General features: G+C 38.9%; 1 long non-coding RNA gene and 2 pseudogenes across 1 annotated transcript; 1 reads left to right on the top strand and 2 right to left on the bottom strand.

The window, feature by feature from the left end:
* Positions 1 to 7,617: 7,617 nt before the first annotated feature.
* On the bottom strand, positions 7,618 to 10,195 carry LOC118988902 (uncharacterized). Its single transcript, XR_005066866.1, has 2 exons — positions 10,137 to 10,195; positions 7,618 to 7,718 (listed from the first exon to the last, which is right to left on the bottom strand). It is a non-coding gene; the product is annotated as an uncharacterized LOC118988902 (long non-coding RNA).
* On the top strand, positions 9,476 to 9,979 carry LOC118988901 (gamma-aminobutyric acid receptor-associated protein-like; annotated as a pseudogene).
* A 2,955-nt stretch (positions 10,196 to 13,150) lies between the features above and the next one.
* LOC118988999 (uncharacterized) lies at positions 13,151 to 13,251 on the bottom strand (annotated as a pseudogene).
* Between the last annotated feature and the right edge of the window lie 7,829 nt (positions 13,252 to 21,080).

Below are 21,080 nucleotides of genomic sequence, written 5' to 3' on the forward strand. Positions count from 1 at the left end.
CAGGAGTGCAATGTTGGCTTAATATCCTAAAATCAATTAATTAATAAGTCATTTTATTTACTTATATTAATTTTTTAATTTATTGATTTGAGAGAGAAGAAGGGGTAGAGAAAGAGAGAGACATTGATTTGTTAGTTCACTTATTTATGCATCATTGGTTGCTTCTTGTATGTGCCCTGACCAGGAATTGAACCCAAAACCTTGGCATATTGGGACAACACTCTAACCAACTACCAGGCAGGGCTGACCAGGTAATTAGTCAAGAAAAATAAAGTCATCCAGATTAGAAAGGAAGAAATAAAATTATCTCTATTCACAGATATTATCATCTTTTATATAGAATATTCTAAGAAACCCACTAAAAAACTATTAGAACTAGAAAACAAGTTTACAAGGTTATAGGACATGCGTTTGATATGTAAAAATTAATTGTAGTTTTATATACTTGAAGTGAACAATTAAAAAATGAAATTAAGAAGATAATTCCATTATCTTCTTAATAATAGTGTCAGAACCTCAAAAAGAATGAAATACTTAGGAATAAAGTTAGCAAGAAGTCAAAACTTTCATTCTGAAAATGTGAAACATTACTGAAAGAAATTAAAGGAGATATAAGAAAATGGAAAATCCTTGTTGTTGGGTCAGAAGACTTAACATTATTAAGATGCAATGCTCTTGAAACTTACTTACATACCCAACTCAATCCCTATCAGAACTGCCACTGACTTTTTATAGATATTTACAAACTGATTCTAAAATTTATATGGAATTAATTGCAAGAGGCTCAGAATAACCAAATTAATCCTGAGGAAGTTGAACAAGGTTGGAAAACTCAGTTCCCAATTTCAAAACTTACTACAAAACAACAATGATCAAGAGAGTGTGGTACTGGCACAAGGACAGACATGCAGATCAAGAGAATAGACTTGAGAGTCCACAAATAAACCTACACATCAGCAGTCAGTTGATTTTTGACAAGTATGCCAAGACCATTCAATGGGAAAGATATTCTTTAAACAAATCCTGGAAAAACTGTATAGCCACAGGTAAAAGAATGAAGTTGGACACTTACCCTAAACTATATACAAAAATGAGCTCAAAATGGATCAAAGACCTGAACATCAGAGCTAAAACTATAAAACTCTTATAGAAAACATAGGAATACATCTTCATGATTTTGGATATGGCAAAGGATTCTTTGAGATTATACCAAAAGCAAAAACAATGACAGAAAAAATATTATAGATAAATTGGACTTTATCAAAATTAAAAACTTTCGTGCTTCAAAGGAGACCAACCACATGTATTCTATTAAAAACTTCAGTTTTAGCTGGTTTCCTCTGACAATGCTCCAGCAGGATAAGGGTGGGAGTTGGGGGGTGGCCACCTCATTATTGCCAGTTGGGTACTGGACTCTCTCAGCCTCTGTTGACACCTGAGTTGAGGGTACTTTTTATTACTTACAGGTAGAGATGGGAGCTCCAGCTCTTCACTAGGAATTATTTTCTGTTGCATAAGTTTGAAGCAAAATACATTTTTATAAGAAGATATTGGTCCCACCTGGGTAGTTCAGTTGGTTAGAGCACTGTCCAGATACACCAAGGCTGCAGGTTGGATTCCAGGTCAGGGCCCATATGAGAATCAATCAATGAGTATGTAAATAAGTGGAACAACAAATTGATGTTTCTGTTTCTTTTCTCTCTCTGTATCTCTCCCTTCTTCTCTCTCTAAAATCAATAAAAATATTTGAAAAAAGATTTTGAACATCTGCTTTATATAAAGTACTGTGCTAATATACTTTGTAAAATGAAGCATGCCACCAACTCACTGGTAATATTTATCTCAAAAATGTCTAACATGTAAAAATATTCCAGGTGCTTTTATTTATAGAATAGTTATTAACTTGATGATGTCCTTTTAGTAAACTTGTCTGTTTCCACATGGTATTTTGTTTAATTTTCATTTTTTCAAAATTTTTATTGTATTTACTTGGGTGACATTGGTTAATAAAATTATATAGGTTGCAGGTATACAATTCTATAATACCTCAACTGTATATTTTACTGTGTGTTCACCACCCCAAGTCAAGTATTCCATCACCATTTATTGCCCCTTTTACCCTCCTCTACTTTCCTCCTCCCCCTTTTCTCTCTGGCAATCACCATACATACTGTTGTCTGTTTCTTGTTTGCTCTCTATAGGAGTATCTGTCTTGTTATAAATCTTTCATTAATATATGACTCCATTTATACAATTGCCAATGGAAGATATTAAATAATCCATTCAAATAGTTGTTGTACAACTGAGTTCCAAGAAGATTTCCTAAATTGCTTCATAAATAAGTTCAAAGGATTTGAATTTATATTAGTCCTCCCAAGTATTAGGCAGATACCAAATATCAAGCTATATTATTTAGTCTGTCAAAACTCCAAACTGTAAGTCATTTGTTTTCCTAATTGCAAGTTAAAGAAGGTCTCAAAGACACTCATTCTAATAGCTCTGGGAAGCATCTTTATTTGTCAAAATGACATTAAAATTGTTTTTCCTTTTTAGAAAAAGCTGTGTTTACACATTATATGATAATCTGAAAATATTATATGATAATATAATATGATAATCTGACAAGCAAAAATGTTGTGAAGACATTTATAATTCTACCAACCCAGATACTTAATATCTTGACATCAAGATATAGCCTTCCAGACTTTTTCCTAGTATATATTTAAATATATATGTTGAGTGCTCTAGTAGAAAAAAACCCTCAGTTTTGGCATTTGTGCAATATTTAGCAGAGGGCCTGGGGCTCTTAGTCTTTTTGGAGAGAAGAAAACGTCATTATACATAGCATTTGTTCGGGGCTTGTGTTATTATTATGTTAACATTTTAAGTTTATGTAGGTGTAAGCTTTTATATTTAATTGATTTTATACTGTTTTACTTTGGTAGAAATAGGCTTTCAACCACAGGAAACATTTTTAACAACTAGAGGATAAGAATGAAAGGCAGAAGTGGGGTGAGACTAGTTGATTTCTAAAGTAGTAATTGTTTGGAGTTATTTCTGGGTTTCATACATAACACTAATATCTCATTCTTTTAGTTACGAATCAAGAAGTTAAGTTTTTATTAAGGCCTCTAGAATTTTGTTTTATTTTTAAAAAGTAGCATTCGTTATTTTTCTGACTATAAAAATAATGTTCATTATAGGAAACATAAAAAACAACCTTATACATAAAATTTAAATGGCCTATAATACTACTATTCAGAAATAACCAGTTCACATTTTAATATACTTCTTTCTAGTCTTTCTTCTCTGCAGGTGCATAAATTTTTACAAAGTTGGAGTGATACTCTATATGATCAAATGAACTTGAAACACATTTTAAAATTTCCATAAATTTTAAATAATCATATTTAAAATTAAGCAGAAATTGCTATATCGATTTACTTATTTTACTATTGTTGATTTAGATTATATTTTCCTATCTTTGTCATTCTAAATGACATTGCACTGAACATCTTATATACATGTAAATCTTTGCTTGAATTTCTATTTTCTTTGGATATTTTTAAGAGGGCAATTATTAGATTAAAGGACATAAACTTTTAAAAAAGATTTTCTTCCTTTTTTTAGAGAGAAGGAAAGGGAGGGAGAAAGGAAGGGAGAAAAATATCGATGCTGCCTCTCCCATGCACCCCTGACCAGGACCGAACCTGCAACCCAGGTATGTGACTGTATGGGGAATCTAATCACTAGTAAACCTTTAGCCTTGCAGTATGATGCCCAACCAACTGAGCCACAATGTATACAGAACCATGTATTAAATTTTTACTCAAGATATGTCACCACTTGCATGATTGTTGCTAAAGAAAATACTCTCTTGGAAAACTTAAGATTGTGCAGAATTCCTAACAGTGAAATCTTATTGGGCATATCCTATGCTGGGGCCTTGTGGAGTTTGCCATTATTAGAACTGTTAAAATTACCAATATAGACATATTAGTATTGGGTGGGGGAAGCAACCTTCAGTCTAAGTATTCAAAGAAAGCCAGTTTTGGCACTTGTGAAAAGAACTGAACTTATTTTGTGTCCTATTTCTACACATGTATAGGCAACCAGGATTGTTCAGATACAAAATTCACAAAATGTTCGGTTTATAAATTGTAATTAAAGCTTTAAATTCAAAACGTTTCTGAAATTGGTAAAACTTCAAAATGAAACACTATAAAGTGAATCAATACATTCTTTTTAAAACCAAACACAGACTTCAAACACAGATGTACCAACAATTGATGCTCTGCTTGCTTTGACAAACTGTCCAAATAAATTTAATCATATAATTTCTGTTGCACAGCTTATAATCACAATGCTTAGTAGAATATACACTGTATTATATACATATAATTATATGATTATAATTATACTGTATTATATATATTATATATATAATGTAGTTTTAACACATTATATATATAATAGCTTCTCACAAAAGTATCTAATGTTTTAATGACTCATACTCATATTTTTGTTAGGCCTGATATCACATGTTTCAGATGTCTTTTCCAATTTTGTATTCACTTGGTTGATTTCCACAACATTACAGACTAGCTTGTTCCTTACCCATGGTAGCATCCTGGTTGATATGTCTATAAATCTGTATCTGAAATTTGGGAAAGTCATTTAGGTGGCTTAGATTATGGTGTTACCAATCTCTCAATGTGTGTTATGAATGTATTTATATCACCTCCACCTCTCATGTATTAAATAATTATAATGCTGTTTCTTTGATGAATTTTATCAAAAAACATCATATTCAGAATTCTGGCCAAGATGGAGGCATAGGTAGACACATTGTGCCTCCTTGCACAACCAAAAGAAGGACAACAACAATCTAAAAACAAAAAACAACCATAACTGACAGAAAAGCGAAGTGTATGGAAGTCCGACAACCAAGGAGTTAAAGAAGACACATTCATCCAGACTAGTGGGAGGCGTGAAGTCGAGCAGCCAGGGCAGAGAGGACTCATGGCGAGGCAGTGGCTGGTGGACCAGGCAGTCCCACATTCTCTAGCAGATAAGCCAGGCAAAACGAAGGGGAAGCAGGATGGACCGCACAACCCAGGGTTGCAGTGCAGGGAAATAAGCTTCAAATCACTGATTGAAAACACCTGTGGGGAGACCCACAGGGTCCTAGCAGTCAGTACACAAACCTACCCACATGGGAATCAGCACCAGAAGGGCCCAATTTGCTTGTGGGAAGTGGAAGTGACTGAAATCCAGCAGAGAGTTGGGTGAGTGCCACTGTTTCCTCTCGAACCCCGCTCCCACATACAGCATCACAACCCAGTGATGTGGGTTACCCCACCTGGTTAAATACCTAAGGCTCCACCCCTCGTAATGTAATAGGCACGTCAAGACCAAAAAAATGGTCCAAACGAAAGAACAGATCAAAGCTCCAGAAAAAATACAGACAAGCAATAAAGAGATAGCCAACCTATCAGATGCACAGTTCAAAATACTGGTGATCAGGATGCTCACAGAATTGGTTGAATTTGGTCACCAATTATATGAAAAAATGAAGGCTCCACTAACTGAAATGAAGAAAAATGCACAGGGAACCAATAGTGATGGGAAGGAAATTGGGACTCAAATCAATGGAGTTGACCAGAAGGAAGAAAGAAACATTCAACCAGAAAAGAATGAAACAAGAATTCAAAAAAATGAGGAGAGGCTTAGGAACCTCCAGGACATCTTTAAACATTCCAACATCCAAATTATAGGAGTACCAGAAGGGGAAGAGGAATGACAAGTGGAAAACTTATTTGAACAAATAATAAAGGAGAACATCCCCAATCTGGCTAAGGAAATAGACTTCTGGGAAGTCCAGGAAGTTCAGAGAGTCCCAAAGAAGTTGGACCCAAGGAACAACACACCAAGGCACATCATAATTACATTAGCCAAGATTAAAATGAAGGAGAGAATCCTAGAAGCAGCAAGAGAAAAGGAGGCAGTTACCTGCAAAGGAGTTCCCATCAGACTGTCAGGTGATTTTTCAAAAGAGACCTTACAGGCAAGAAGGACTGGAAAGAAGTATTCCAAGTCATGAAGGGCAAGGACCTCCATCCAAGATTGCTCTATCCAGCAAAGGTATCATTTAGAATGGAAGGGTAGATAAAGTGCTTCTCAGATAAGGTCAAGCTCAAGGAGTTCATCATAACCAAGCCTTTATTATATGAAATGTTAAAGGAATTTATCTAAGAAAAAGAAGATATAAAATATGTACAATAAAATGACAGTGAACTCACAGTTATTAACAACCACATCTAAAACAAAACCAAAAGCAACTAGAACAGGAACAGAACCACAGAAATAGAGATCACATGGAGGGTTAGCAACAGGGAAGTAGAAGAGGGAGAGAGGAGGAAAAGGTACAGAGAATAAGTAGTGTAGATGGTAGGTAGAAAATAGAAAGGGGGTGGTTAGAAATAGTATGTGAAATGTAGAAGCCAAAGAACTTACATATATGACACATGGACATGATCTAAAGGGGGAAATGTGGGTGCAAGGGAGTGTGCAGGGTGGATGAAAGTGAAGGGGGAAAATGGAACAACTGTAATAGCATAATCAATAAAGTATATTAAATATCATATTCATTCTGCATATGAATGAACTTATTTTAAAAGTTTAACTTTACTGGAATGTAATTCAGATAAAATGTACCCTACCCATTGAAACTGCACATTATGTTGTACTTAGATAAATGTGTACAACTCACATTCTGCATGTTTTTTAATTTGGAGAGAAGGGGATCTGAGTTCAATCTTAAAGTGGTCACTCACTAGCCATGTGACCTTGGGTTAGTTAGCTTCTCAAAGCCTTGACTCTTCTCTGCAATATGGAGGATAATTGTGACCTCACAGAGTTGTGAAGGTTCAGTGAAATAATGAACACAGCATATCTAGGATATACCCGGTCTCAATTCACTTTTTAATACTAGGTAGGATAAAATATAAACTTCCTATTTCTAAATTTCTACATAGGGCTTCTCAAATAGAAATGAACAAACCCATCATTTCTTCCTTTGTTTTCACACTTTGTGAGATTCTAGCCATTTAACTGACAGTGAATTCACCTCAAACTTTTTAAATACTCTCACGCCCTCGCACCTTGACTTTCCCAGCACTTCCTAAGTCTCCTTTCCACAATCTCTTTACCTACGCCTCTTCTTATCTCTTCCACTTGGGTGGAGCTGGTGAGTCGGGAGGAACTGTCCAAACGATCTTCAGGATTCTCCCAGACAGATTCTCACATTACAGAGATGCATCTGGAAGAAGGAGACTCAACACTGCCGCTGGATTCGCTGGATTCCCAGGCCTGGACAAGGCCCCTGGGCCCAGGCTCTGTCAGGTCTCTAGGATTCAGCTGTGCTGGGGGGCGGTCCCATTCTACAAAGAGAGAGGGGCACCCCCTTCCTTGACCTCTCTTCAGGACCTGCCTGTACTTCCTAATTTGAGGCTCTTCTCCAGAACCTCTTAGAACCAATGGGGGAGATCGCTTCTAGTTCTCTCCTTTCTCGTTCTTTCCTCTTTCTTTACCACCTTTTCCTTTTTTGTTTTAGACTTGATTGTTCATCTCTGTCACATCAAGTGATTGTTTTTGTTTCTGTTCCCATTCTAACTGCCAAGGGGCTCAGAACCCCAGCAATCTTTTCCTTTCACTACCTTCCAAGTGTGTGTTATATGTGTCTTTTTCCAGGTTCTAGCACATAATTTAGTTGGCTATGCCAAACTAAATTACAGGAGGGGGGATGGGGGAAGGAACAGGCGGGGTTGGGGAGGCAAGAGGAGGAGGAGAAGAGAAAGTGCCCTCCCTGAGTCGTCACCCCACATTGGCAGAGCCAAGTGGAGCCTCCCCAGGGGCAGAGACGCAGGGGCTGGACGGGGCCTCACAGAGGCAGAGAGTCAGGGAGGTTGTTGGGAGGGTGGTACGTGGCAGCAGGTCCTCCCAAAGGTGGGCAGTGGGGCTGTACTATTCTGCAAAAGGAGGAGTGGAGACCCCTACCCCAGAGGACAAGGCAAACTGTTAAAGAGGATCACCACCAGTAAGCTAACTCGAGGATCTTCCCATCCTTTATACAGCCTAAGTGACCAGTGAGAGTCGCCAGCCTCAGAGCGGGCAATCAGGGTGGCTTCTTTTTCATTTTCACTATCCTGCCCTGGCCGTAGACTTGGAAGGGTGCCAGCCCCAGTAACCATAGCAGGCGAGGGCAGGGGGCAGTGCTTTGGGGGTTAGGTGGTCTGCAGGGCTGCACCATCCAAAACACTACTCCACCCCGAGATCCCCATCATTGAAGCAGTCCAGAATAAAAGGAGTTTCTACCTTCCTCCCAGATGTTACTGTGTGACACGGCTCCATGCTGAACTTCTTGCAAATGATTTTGTGTTTTCAGAGAATTCCATTTTTTCTAGTTTTTTTACACTTCTTAATTGAATTCTTCCACTTTTAGTTTAACCTGACTCTTGATTTGTATTACCTATCCCAATGGTAGACAAATAATTAAAAGGCTGAAAGACAGTAAGCCTTTTAAGGAAAGAAAAAAACTACACAATTGCCTGTGCAAAGCACACTTCAGCCTCCACAAACTGCAAAATGTTTGGCATAGCCAACTAAATTATGTACTAGAACCTGGAAAAAGACACATATAACACACACTCAAAGAGAGAAGAGGACAGATAGAAAACCAACTATAATTCAGTCTTATGAATTTAAATAAAAGCATGCATTAGGTACATATATAGCATAACTGAAGGAATGGCTATTTCTAGAGCATGTGAGGTTGGGGCCCTACAAACAGGTTTCACTCAAGAATGATGTCTGAGTGGTATTTGAAGCATAAGCAGGAATGTTAATTAGTTTTTAAAAAGCTCATGAGGTAGACATTAAGAAATGACTAAAAATGCTGATTGACAGCACAGAGAAGAAAGTAAAATAGAAAAAGGTGCAGAATTATATTATTTTTAAATTGTCAGCAAAGAGATTAGTTGAAAAGTGGGGCAAAGGGGTAGAGAATGCCTTTTCTGAAATACTATGGAAATAAAATAATCATCCTTGATAATTCCCACTCCAGGAAAGACCAGTGTTGTTATGTTGATGCATATTCCTCTAGGTTGTGTATTCATAACTGATATTGTTTTCTATAGAAATGGAATCTCCATACATTGGAGGCGGAATAGCAAAATGGTTAAGTGTGCTGGCTTTGACAGCCTTGTGTTGCCTGGGCTGGAATAGAACCACCACCGCCCAGTTTTGTTACCTTGGGAAGTTTATCTTACCTAGTTTCCTCTTTTGCATAACAGGGCTGTAACTTTCAATTGTTAGTTGAGATTTTTTAATTTCAGAGGCAATTTTTGTTCATGAAAAGGCACCCATGAGGCCGGGTTCCCTAAGCCCAGTCCGGTCCAGCCCGGTTCCCGGGAGAATGAAGCTGGAGTATAAGAAGGTATCCGTTCGAGAAGCGCCCCTCTGAGGGAGAGAAGATCTGAAAGAAATATCCGGACTAGGTCCCAGTGATAGTAGAAAAGGCTCCCAAAGCTCGGATAGGAGACCTGGACAAGAAGAAATACCAGGTGACTTCTGATCTCAGAGTCAGTCAGTTCCATGTCTTGATCCGGAAGTGAATTCATCTCCGAGCTGAGGATGCCTTGTTTTTCTTTGTCAACAATGTCATTCCACCCACCAGTGCCACAATGGGTCAGCTATACCAGGAACATCACGAAGAAGACTTCTTTCTATACATTGCCTACAGTGATGAAAGTGTCTGTGGCTGATGAAGCTGCTGCGTCTGTGGTGGGAGGTCCCATTCTACAAAGAGAGAGGGGCACCCCCTTCCTTGACCTGTCTTCAGGACCTGCCTGTACTTCCTAATATTTGAGGCTCTTCTCCAGAACCTCTTAGAACCAATGGGGGAGATCGCTTCTAGTTCTCTCCTTTCTCGTTCTTTCCTCTGTCTTTACCACCTTTTCCTTTTTTGTTTTAGGCTTGATTGTTCATCTCTGTCACATTAAGTGATTGTTTTTGTTTCTGTTCCCTTTCTAACTGCCAAGGGGCTCAGAACCCCAGCAATCTTTTCCTTTCACTACCTTTTTTTGGGCGTAGATGGAAGGGACTGAAATTGTTGGGGAAGGTAGGAGGCACATCAATAAAGAGGAAACCACCAAGTTGGGGAAAAAAAAGAGGAAGAGGCACCCATCAAACTGTTTGCATTTAATCAATATTTAATGATTAGGGTTGTAAATTTTAAGGATAGTTGTTATTAAGTATTTAACACAAGTCTCAAATTCATTTATAAATCTATCACTTTCATGTTAAAATAAAACATTTTCATGTGTTCTTTAACACACTGAGCTTATTAATTTGACATATTAAAATTTTCATTTAAATACTATCTATAAATGTGATAGAATTTTCTTAAGGATTATATATTAAAGTCACAAAAGCATACAAATCAAATTCTCTTACACATTTGAATACTGTCTATAAAATTCACTTATTAAATTTCCTTTATGACAAATTCACACATTGCTATATCTGATTTTTTTCACATACTTCAAGCTCCTAAAAAGGCATACTTAATACTCCGTATATCATCTCAGCCTATTCTCCATCCAGTCCTGAGTCCTTACAAAGTATTCCAGTAAGAGTCTTCCCGTGCACTGAACAGGCATTGGTAAGGAGTGTGGGCGCCCAGCCAGATTGCTCTGCTACTAACAGAGCTGGCTGTGTGATCTTGGTTAAGTCGTGTAACTTGTTGTCCCTCTTTTATTGTCTGAAAGTAGTGGGGGTAGCAATAGTACACAATTCAGAGTTGTTGTGAGTCTGACCTGAGTTAGTGCGTGGAAAGCACTTAAAACAGTATATGGCAAGGAGTAAGTCCTTAGCAAATGTTATGGAGTTAGTGTAAATGTAGTAGATCAAATTCTCTTAGGCATTTGTGCAACATAAAAATCTAACCTACACATTAAATCAAATCCACTTAAGTGTTTAAGTATCTACTATACCCCGAGTGGTAAAATCCTAAATATTTCAATAAAAAATCAACCTAATGCCATATTTTTTTCTAGCCTGTGAGATTCTCTAAAACATTTCAAGTATCTTAAAATACAGAGCATAATACACAAACAACATAGAGTTAAAAGTTTGTTACTACATCTTGTAAACATAAGGTGTCATTAAAATAATATTAATTTTGCCCTGTAGCTCTCAGTTGGTTAGAATGTCAACCCAATAAACCAAGGTTGGGGGTTTGGTCTCTGGTCAGGGAACATATGAGAAGCAGCCATATAAATAAGTGGAACAACAAATCAATGTTTCTCTTTCTTTGTCTCACAAATCAATAAATAAAAATTAAAAATAACATTAATTTCTCTACTTTTTCAAATAAAAGCTAAGGGAAACTAAGGTATATGTATACAAATATTGATCTCTTCATCATGTGTATGCTATTTTAGGTTGCAGTCATTACCCAGTGACACCCAATGAAGGGGAACAGATGTATTTTCGTACTGTTAATTTGATGTTATGTCAGATTCAGGACTGTCAGTTAAAGACTAAGACTGGGGTTATGATTTCAGGTTATTGGTCAAAGATTCTAGGCAGGGGGACTGGATGGTAGGGGAGGAAAGAGTATACCTGTGGTCTGCCTGTTGATAGGCCAAACCCCTTGTAACAGAGGGGAACTGCCTGCCTTGCAGTGGGAACTTAAAGCATTTGAGATGGGATATTTTCACAACCCAGGGCATTGCCTATCCCTTAGGAATCTTACACTTTACCTTTGCCTAACGTTTATGGTAACTACTTTTAACTTTTCCCTGCTTGACAGGAAAGGATGGAATACTGTGCATTCCCAAAAGAAACTTTGGCTTAATTTCTTTGTTTATTAAAGTTAAATTATTTCTCTCCTTTATATTTGCTTTCTTATCTGTCTAAAACAGATTAATGCCATAGTCCTACATCAAAGGATTGATGTAAGCCTTAAAGGAAATTTTGTAAAACACAACATCTGGAATATAGTATGTACTCACTGAATGTTAACTATTATTATTATGTGGTTAGTTTTTCAGTTTTTCTTTAACAGTTTCACATTCCTTAAATATTTTATTAAAATGCAAAAGAACAGTTGTTTTTCAATCAAAACTCAAACTTGCACTACTTTATGGTAGTTTGTTATAACTCACTGACTTATAAAAAACACTTATTTATTATCTTACAGTTCTGGGGGTAAGGAATCTAAAATAGTCTCATTGGATTAAGATCAAGGTGTCAGCAATGGGCTACCTTCTTTGCTAAAGGCTCTCAGGAGAATCCATTTCCTTGCCTTTTCCAGCTTCGAAAGGCCACCTGCATTCCTTGGCTCATGGTCTCTTCCTTCAGCAATAGTATCACTCTGACCACTGCTTCTGTCCACAATCTCCCACTCTGACTCTCCTGCCTTCCCCTTTCGCTTTTAAGGACCCTTGTAATCACATTGGGCTCACCTGAATGGTCCAGGAAATTCTCTCAGTCTCAAGATCCTTAACTTAATTACATGTGCATAGTCCCTTTTGCCATGTAAGGTAACATATTCACAGATTTCAGGAATTAGGACGTAGACATCTTTGGGCAGCCCTTATTCTGCCTGCCACAGATACTATTCCTGAATTACTGATGATGAAACCAAAGTTGGCATTACGTACCAGCAAAGAGATGGAAAGGGATTCTTATTTCACTGACCTTTAAATAGACCTTGGCCAGATGCTGACAGCATTGACTACTTGTTTGACCCTTTGACTCTTTGTGTCCTTAGAACTAGGCACATTTTAAAATCTAAATGGCTCTGAATATCTTCCAGGTATTCAGCCATTACATACTATATATAATTTTATATTTTTATAGTATTTTATAAACATATATGTATATTTATAGATATCAACTTGTCTATCCAGAATATGGCAACATATTCCTAAGCTGCTAAAACTTAGGAAGGGCATCTGCACACACATACAAAGCTGTCCTGAGTAGCCAAAATAGCTGACAGAAAGCTGGTGAGACTCTTGTGTCTCATTGCCGTGAAAACTTTAGGCTACACTCAGATCCCAGTTCTTTTTTTTTTTTTAAGAAAAATATGGAACACTTCCCAAATATGTGTGTCATCCTTTCTCAGGGGCCAGGCTAATCTCTGTATTGTTCCAATTTTAGTATGCATGTTGCCAAAGCCAGCAGGACATATAGTTCTAACAAGCCTAGTTATTTAATTTATAATCCTTGGCTGACTTGATGTAGAAAATTAGAGAGCAAGAAAGAAAACTCTAGGCAGGTAAATTGACAGAACTAAGGAGACTTGAGGAAACATCTCAGTCAATAATGTGCCTTGTTTATATATGATATAGTCAAATTAAATAAAGTGATACTAAATTTGTGCATTCAAGTCAAGAAAGGAAGGTGAAAAACAAGAGGTGTTTTAAGTAGAATTTATTAATTCTCAAACCTTTGGCCAGTCACTACCTTTCTGGGCTTTAAATTCTTTGTTTAAAAAAACAAGACGGACTATTTGATATCCAGACTTCAGTAAACTCTAGAAGCCTATGGCTTCAGGTGACAACACTAGCTTGTTGATAGGGACACAATCAGAAGTGCTGTGGGGGGGTGGGGGGGTCAGTGGAGGTGGAAGAAGGTATGGGGGGATAAGGATAATGGCAAAAACACAATAAAATAAAAACTAATTTAGAAAAGGAAAAATAAGCGCTATGTACTATGGTATGTACTTATATTTTCACTACATATACTATTATGACAACCACTATTATGAACATAACATATTGCCAGCATTTAAATACTTCAGTTGTCTGAGACAATTAAGAGTGAGGCAGGCAGAGCAATGTGCTTCAACAGTGTAAAATGCATTACTTTTTCATAGCTAGAACAATAACTAATATTTATGTTCTTTAATTTAACCAGCAATTAATGAGCCACTACTATGTGTCAGGCACAGTGTTAGGAGCTAAATCATCATGAGAAATTATTTTCATATGTTTCAAGAGACAGGTGAAAAGCAATAACTAAATAAAAACTTTTAAAGTATGTAAACGATTTGGAAGGAATTCTTCCCAGAAGCTGTCCAACAGAAAATTCCATGCAAGTCCTCAAAGATATATGTTCAAAGATGTTTACTGGTACATTGTAATAGTAATACACTGGAAATGATCTCTATGTCCATCAATAGAATGAGTGAGACTTATATTCAAGGTCTGTCAAAAAAAAGTCCAGGCATTGTTATAACAAGAATGGTTTGTAGGACATTGATGTAACCTGGCAGCCAAGGAGAGTGGATTGGAATATGTGTGTGTGAACAATGATGACTTTCCTGTGCTAGTCAGAGGGGGTGGTAGACATCATTGAGTGAGTATGTGTACTATGTGACTGTTATATTCAAAATGACTGAGTGAGTAGAGCAATGAATTGGCATTAAATTTTGCATTAAGTGTGAACATTCCCCTGCAGAAACTATTCAGATGATTTCAGAAGGCTGCAGCTATGGGCAATTGGTGATTGGCAGCTTCATCACAAGAATGTACCTGCTCACGCATCACATCTCATGCAGAGTTTTTTGTTTGTTTGTTTGTTTGGGTTTTTTTTTTAGCAAAACATCAAATCACCCAGGTGACACAGCTCCCCTACAGCCCAGGTTTGGTGCCCTGTAAAATTTTGGTGCCCTGCTATATATTCATGTGAAAATATCAAAACTTTTATTTAAAACAACATGTTCTACAAGAATTTGGAATAAATAACTAAGTTGTTTCACCTGCAATTTGGTGAGCAGCTAAAAGTGTGAACTTGCATTCAGTTCCTCCTCTCTCCATCCTGGTTGGCTTTGAGCTTTCAATAAAGCTCTTCACCTGAGTTTGCTCTTAAAGAGACCTGTATTCAGGACATGTGATAATAGCAAGTGTATGCATGCCAATTTGTTTACTGTGAGTCTCTCAAAGGAAATCGTTTGCATCTGTCTTCTTATTTTTCCTTGGAACCTAGAAGGTCACCTCTAAAAATAATCTTGCCCAGTGTCAGAGCTCCTGTGACAGAGGTACATTCCTTACATGCTCTCCACAGTTAGTGCCCTATTCCAGGCATATCCAGTTCCCTAAAGGACTCAGACCATAGAAGGGGAGAGAAACAGCTGCCAGCTAAACTGTCCAGATCTTGATTCATTTAACACTGGATACAAAGGAAGCCCTTTAAAAGACAGTGCATAAGTATTCTCGTGGCTACCACGGTAGACTAGCAATGTTGAACTTTTAAATTTTTATTGGCTAAATATTTCTTCTTTTGTCAAGTTCTAAAAGATATGTTAAAAGAATTTCTGATCTAGAGCCTATGCTATGGTTATTTGACTTAGCAATACACACATTTGGGGTGCCTAACCAGCCTCGACCTCTTCTGGAAGGGCCCAGATGCTCTTGTTGGATGAGTGGTCCTGAGGAACCATGCTCATACCAGGGAAACACAGCCCATTTGCCCTTGTCCTCCACCCCACTCCTCCCTAGTTGAACCTTCCATTACCCCATGCTGGGCTGGGACCACATTGTACAAGGTCTTGACAGCCAGACTATGGATTTTTACAAGGGAATAAGCTGATGAGAGCTCTGCTTTAAGATTAACCTGGCATCAGTGTGAATAGGGAATGTGAGGAGAAAGAGAGATCAGTTAGAAGTCTATTGAACAGGTCGGATATAATGAATGCCATGGACAGAACAAAAAAGAATGATGGTAACTGAAGAGATGGAATCTATGAAATTTTACAGCTGACTGGATCCAGGGTACAAAAGAGTTCCATATGTTCTAGAAGTTTCTAAGACTTGTGCCAGGAAATTGGTGGTGCCATTTTGAAGAACTCATCTTCTGCCTGTCCAGGGACCTCATGCTAACAATTGGTTTGTCATTTGTCTTCAACTGTTTACTTTCATTGATTCCTTTCCATTTAAACCTAATCAAGAATCTCCCACATTTAAAAACAAAAACAAAGCTTTCCCCTTGAGAGATGATGGGAAGTGTAGGCTACTAACATCATCATCTTATATGTAGACGGCCAAGAGACGCTGTCTATGATTAATGGTATGAAAAAGTGGAGCTTACATAGGTTTCGAAGGTGGCCAGTAGAGAAACCAAGAATGGGGATACAACTACTTTTCGTGAGAGAGGAGAAACAGAAAGATATGTAAACTAAATTCTTATTCAACCCATCAGGAAATGAATAATGTCTAGGCTGATAAATCAAGAAATGGTCATATTAGGAGGTTAACTAGTGATATGGAGGCTACAGCAACACAGAAGCAGTTCAAAAGAGTTGTCTCTGGCCTGGAAAAGAGTGGCTCAGAGGATTGTTGCTTTCTTGGTTTTGTTTTTTTGTCTCTACCTCCCAACCAATTGTTGCTTTTTTTGAACCATTTGTATCTATCTCTTTGATGAGGTTTTTGAGGATTTTTTTCCCTTTTCAATATGGTAAGAAGAGAGCCCTTAAAAAATAACCCTCCACACCCTGGCTGGTGTGGCTCCATAGATTAAGTGCTGGCCTACAAACTGAAACGTCACGAGTTCCATTCCCAGTCAGGGCACATGGCTGGGTTGTGGGCCAGGCCCCCATTTGCCGGTGTGAGGGAGGCAACCAATCAATGTATCTCTCACTCATCAATGTTTCTCTCCCTTTCTCTCTCCCTCCCTTCCCCTGTCTCCAAAAATAAATAAAATGTTTAAAAAAAATCCTCCTTAAATCACATCTCCATATAGCTACCATCATTTCTCTTCTTCTCATCTCTCTTCTTCCTTAAAAATATTCCTTAATATAATAATAATAGTAGTAGCTAACATTTACTGAATTATTGTTATGTGCCATGCATTGTGCTAATCACTTTACTTTCATCATCTTGTCTAATCTTCACAACAAACTTATTGCAATTAGAGATTTTTTTAAGGCGTAATTAAGTGACTGAATTTGGTCACTTATTTATTTTTTTAAATATATTTTATTGATTATGCCATTACAGTTGTCCCATTTCCCTCCCTTCATTCTGCTCCACCCTGCACACCCTCTCCCCCCATTCCCTCCCTTTAGTTCATGTCCATGTGTCCTAAGTTCTTTAGCTTCTACATTTCCCATACTATTCTTGCCCTCCCCCATTCTCTACCTACCATCTATGCTACTTATTCTCTGTACCTTCTCCCCACTTCTCCTCCTTCCCCTCCCCTGCTGCTAACCCTCCATGTGATCTCCATTTCTATGGTTCTGCTCCTGATCTAGCTGTCTGCTCAGTTTGCTTTGTTTTAGATGTGGTTGTTAATAACTGTGAGTTTGCTTCCTTTCACTGTTCATATTTTCTATCTTCTTTTTCTTAGATAAGTTCCTTAAACATTTCATATAATAAGGGCTTGGTGATGATGAACTCCTTGAACTTGACCTTATCTGAGAAGCACTCTATCTGCCCTTCCATTCTAAATGAAAGCTTGGCTGGATAGAGCAATCTTGGATGGAGGTCTTTGGATTTCATGACTTGGAATACTTCTTTCCAGTCCCTTCTTGCCTGTAAGGTCTCTTTTGAGAAATCAGCTGACACTCTGATGGGTACTCCTTTGTAGGTGACTGTCCCCTTATCCCTTGCTGCTTCTAGGATTCTCTCCTTCATTTTGGTCTTGGCTAATGTAATTATGATGTGCCTTGGTGTGTTCCTCTTTGGGTCCACCTTCTTTGGGACTCTTTGAGCTTCCTGGACTTCCTGGAAGTCTATTTCCTTTGCCAGAGTGGGGAAGTTCTCCTTTATTATTTGTTCAAATAAGTTTTCCACTTATTGCTCTTCCCCTTCTGGTACTCCTATAATTTGGATGTTGGAACGTTTAAAGATGTCCTGGAGGTTCCTAAGCCTCTCCTCATTTTTTTGAATTCTTGTTTTTTCATTCTTTTCTGGTTGAATGTTTCTTTCTTCCTTCTGGTCCACTCCATTGATTTGAGTCCCAACTGGGACTTTCCATCACTATTGATTCCCTGTGCATTTTGCTTCATTTCACTTATTGTAGCCTTCATTTTTTTCTCTAATTTGCGACTAAAATCAACCAGTTCTGTGAGCATCCTGATCACCAGTATTTTGAACTGTGCATCTGATAGGTTGGCTATCTCTTTGTCACTTAGAAGTATTGGCTCTGGGGCTTTGAGTTGTTCTTCTGCTTGAGCCATAATGTTTTGGTCTGTTCACACCTGCTATGTATGAGGGGCGAAAGTGTAGGTGTTCACCAGGGTGGGTCAACTCAGTGGCTGGGTTGTGACTGGGGGTGGGGTCAGAGAAGGAGAAATGGCATTTGTTCCATTCTCTCTTGGATTTCGGTCCCCTCTGCTGCTTCCAACAAGCAAATTTGGCCCTTCTGGTCCTGGTTCCCAGGTGTGTGGGCTTGTGTATGTTCTAGGACCCTGTGGGTCTCTCCAACAAACTCTTCTGTGAGGCTGGGAGCCTCTCCTGGCACCTCGATTCCCAGAAGTTTTTTTCAATCGGTGCTTTTAGGCTTTATTTGCTGGTACTGGGGCCCTGCATTGCATGGTCTGTCTCACTCTCTGTTTTTTTACCTGGTTTAGCTGCATGTGAATGTGTGACCACAGTCTGCCAGCCACCTTGAGCCCTCACTGGGTCTGCCTGTTACCACCCCATGCCAGGGATCTGCCAACCACCACCTGCACACCTGGGTTGGTCCAGCAGCCACTGCTTCTTCCTGCTGCGACCCCTCTTTGCAGGCCGCCAGCTCCACCCCTCTTACTGGTCTGGATGAATGGTTCATTGTTGTCAGACTTTGGTACAGTTCAATTTTCTGTCTGTTTTGGTTGTGTTTTATTTTATAAATCTTTGTTGTCCTTAAATTTGGTTGTGTAAGGAGGTACAGTATTTCCACCTACGCCTCCATCTTTGCTGGAAGTCCGCAACTAGAGATCTTGAAGGCAATTTTTGTGCTCACCATCTACATTTGCTTACAATTCAGTCTCTTCTCAACCCCTTGCAGGCTGGTTTTTGCCACCCAAATTCAACTTAGGCTGCTCTCAATGAGGGACCCATAATCCCTCTTGTTGAAACTGACTATACTTTCAGCATCTTTAACTCTACTCCTCTCTTCTCTTTGGTTCCACAAGACTGCACTTGTGTGGTTTTCCCCATGTTTCTCTGGCTTCTTCTTCTCAGTCCCCTTTAAGATATTTCTTTTTTTATTTGCCTCCTAAATATTGGTATGCCTCAGAGTTCCTTCCTCATCTTGCTTTTCTTCTCACTTTATATCCCTTTGGACATACATAAATAGGAGTATTTATGTACTCCTATTGCTTAAGTTGCCATTGATGAAACTCAAACCTTGGTCTCTATATCAAGATTTATTTCATGTGAGCTATAAACCCATGGACCACTGTCTATCTCACATCCTGATAAGGGTGTCCCACTGACACCTCAACTCAGTAAATCCCAAGCAAAATGCTTCAACATTCTCCTATACTTGTCCCTTCTGTGCCTTCCTCTCAGTGATTCTACCACTGTCTGTACAGTTGCCCACTTCCAAATGTAAACATTGCCCTTGATTCCTTAGCTGCCCTCCACATCTAATAACATGTAATCAACCACCTGTACAGTCTCATTTCTGGATTTCTCTCCACTTCTCCTCATCTAGGCAGCTACCATCTTAATTTGCATGGTCATCATCTCTTATCTGGATTGTGGCAGTGGCCAGATAATTGGTCACCCTGCCCTCCACTCTTTGGGCCCCTCTCATGTCCATTCTCTACACTGCAGCCACAGTGATTTTTTCTCATATGCATATCTGAACCTGCCTCTATTCTGATAAAAGCATTTAATGGTTTCCTGTACCCTCAACCTAGATACTAGCTCATCTCTATCTGAGGCTACTGCTTTAGCACCTGCCACACAAAACCACTTGCAGCCTCCCAACTCTTTCTATTTTCAGGCACTTGCACTCACTGCTTCCTCTGCCTGGGATCATCCTTCCTACTCCATTTTGTTCCTTTCTAATTCCAACTAGTCTTCTTGATTCAGCATAGATTTTTTTTCCTTTGGTGGAGGCTTTTTGACCCCAAAGGCTGAGTTAGGTGTATCTTCTCTATCTCCTTCACTAAACTTCAAACCTTTATGAAGCAGATGACAGTGTCAATTGAATGAATTTTGGAGGTGGTCCTAAGGATTGCAAAGAACATGAGTGAGGACTGGGTCCCTGAAGTTGACCTCTACAGAATCTGCTGTTGGGCATCAGGCCTCTGGCACTGCTGAAACAGCTGGCTGCTCTAGAACCATCTGGATATTGGAGTTCTGGACCAGGCAGAGCTGCTCCTGGGTCTCATGAAGCTTCTCCTGCTGCCACCAGATGTTGGCTTGCAGGATATGTACCTGCTGCTCCAGCTGGTCTTTCATGGTCTGAAACATGCTTTGAAGGTGAGGAGAGAGCAATGAGCTGGGCCTGAATCTGAAGGTGGAGCTGGAGGTACAGGTTTTGAAGTCCTCAGTGTAGGGGCATTGAGCTGAGGTCTAGGAGTAAATGATACTGTATCTTGGAGAAGGTCAGGCCTAGGGAGCAGTAAAGAGAAGATCTGCCTTTGCAAAAGACAATGGTTGAATGGCCTGCTTCTTAAAGAAGAACCAGGATGAGGAGGGAGAAGCAACAGTGTCACATGCCACAGAGAGATTGAAGAGTATGTGCCTGTGGGTTTGGACTTAATGAGGTCAGAGATGTCCTTGGAAAGAATGTTGATGGCTCTTTCATGATGTTAATCACTTGTTCTAGTTCAGAGTAGAAAGAAGGGGCCATATGGGACTTGGAGTTCCAGAGCAAAAGCCATCTGAACTGTACACAAGGAAAGAAGAGCTGATGACAGCAGTAGCAGCAAAAATTGTTCATAAATTAACCACAGAGTTGAGCTGGGGCATATTCCAGTGCTGAGATGCCAGGGCCCTGCCCTACTTCTAATCCCATCCTACTGATACCTGCCCAGCTTGAGAATATCAAGGAATAACCAAGCATAGGTG

This window comes from Sturnira hondurensis, unplaced genomic scaffold (genome assembly GCF_014824575.4).
Source record: "Sturnira hondurensis isolate 20B ecotype Veracruz unplaced genomic scaffold, ASM1482457v3 Scaffold0006413, whole genome shotgun sequence".
Classification (NCBI taxonomy): domain Eukaryota; kingdom Metazoa; phylum Chordata; class Mammalia; order Chiroptera; family Phyllostomidae; genus Sturnira; species Sturnira hondurensis.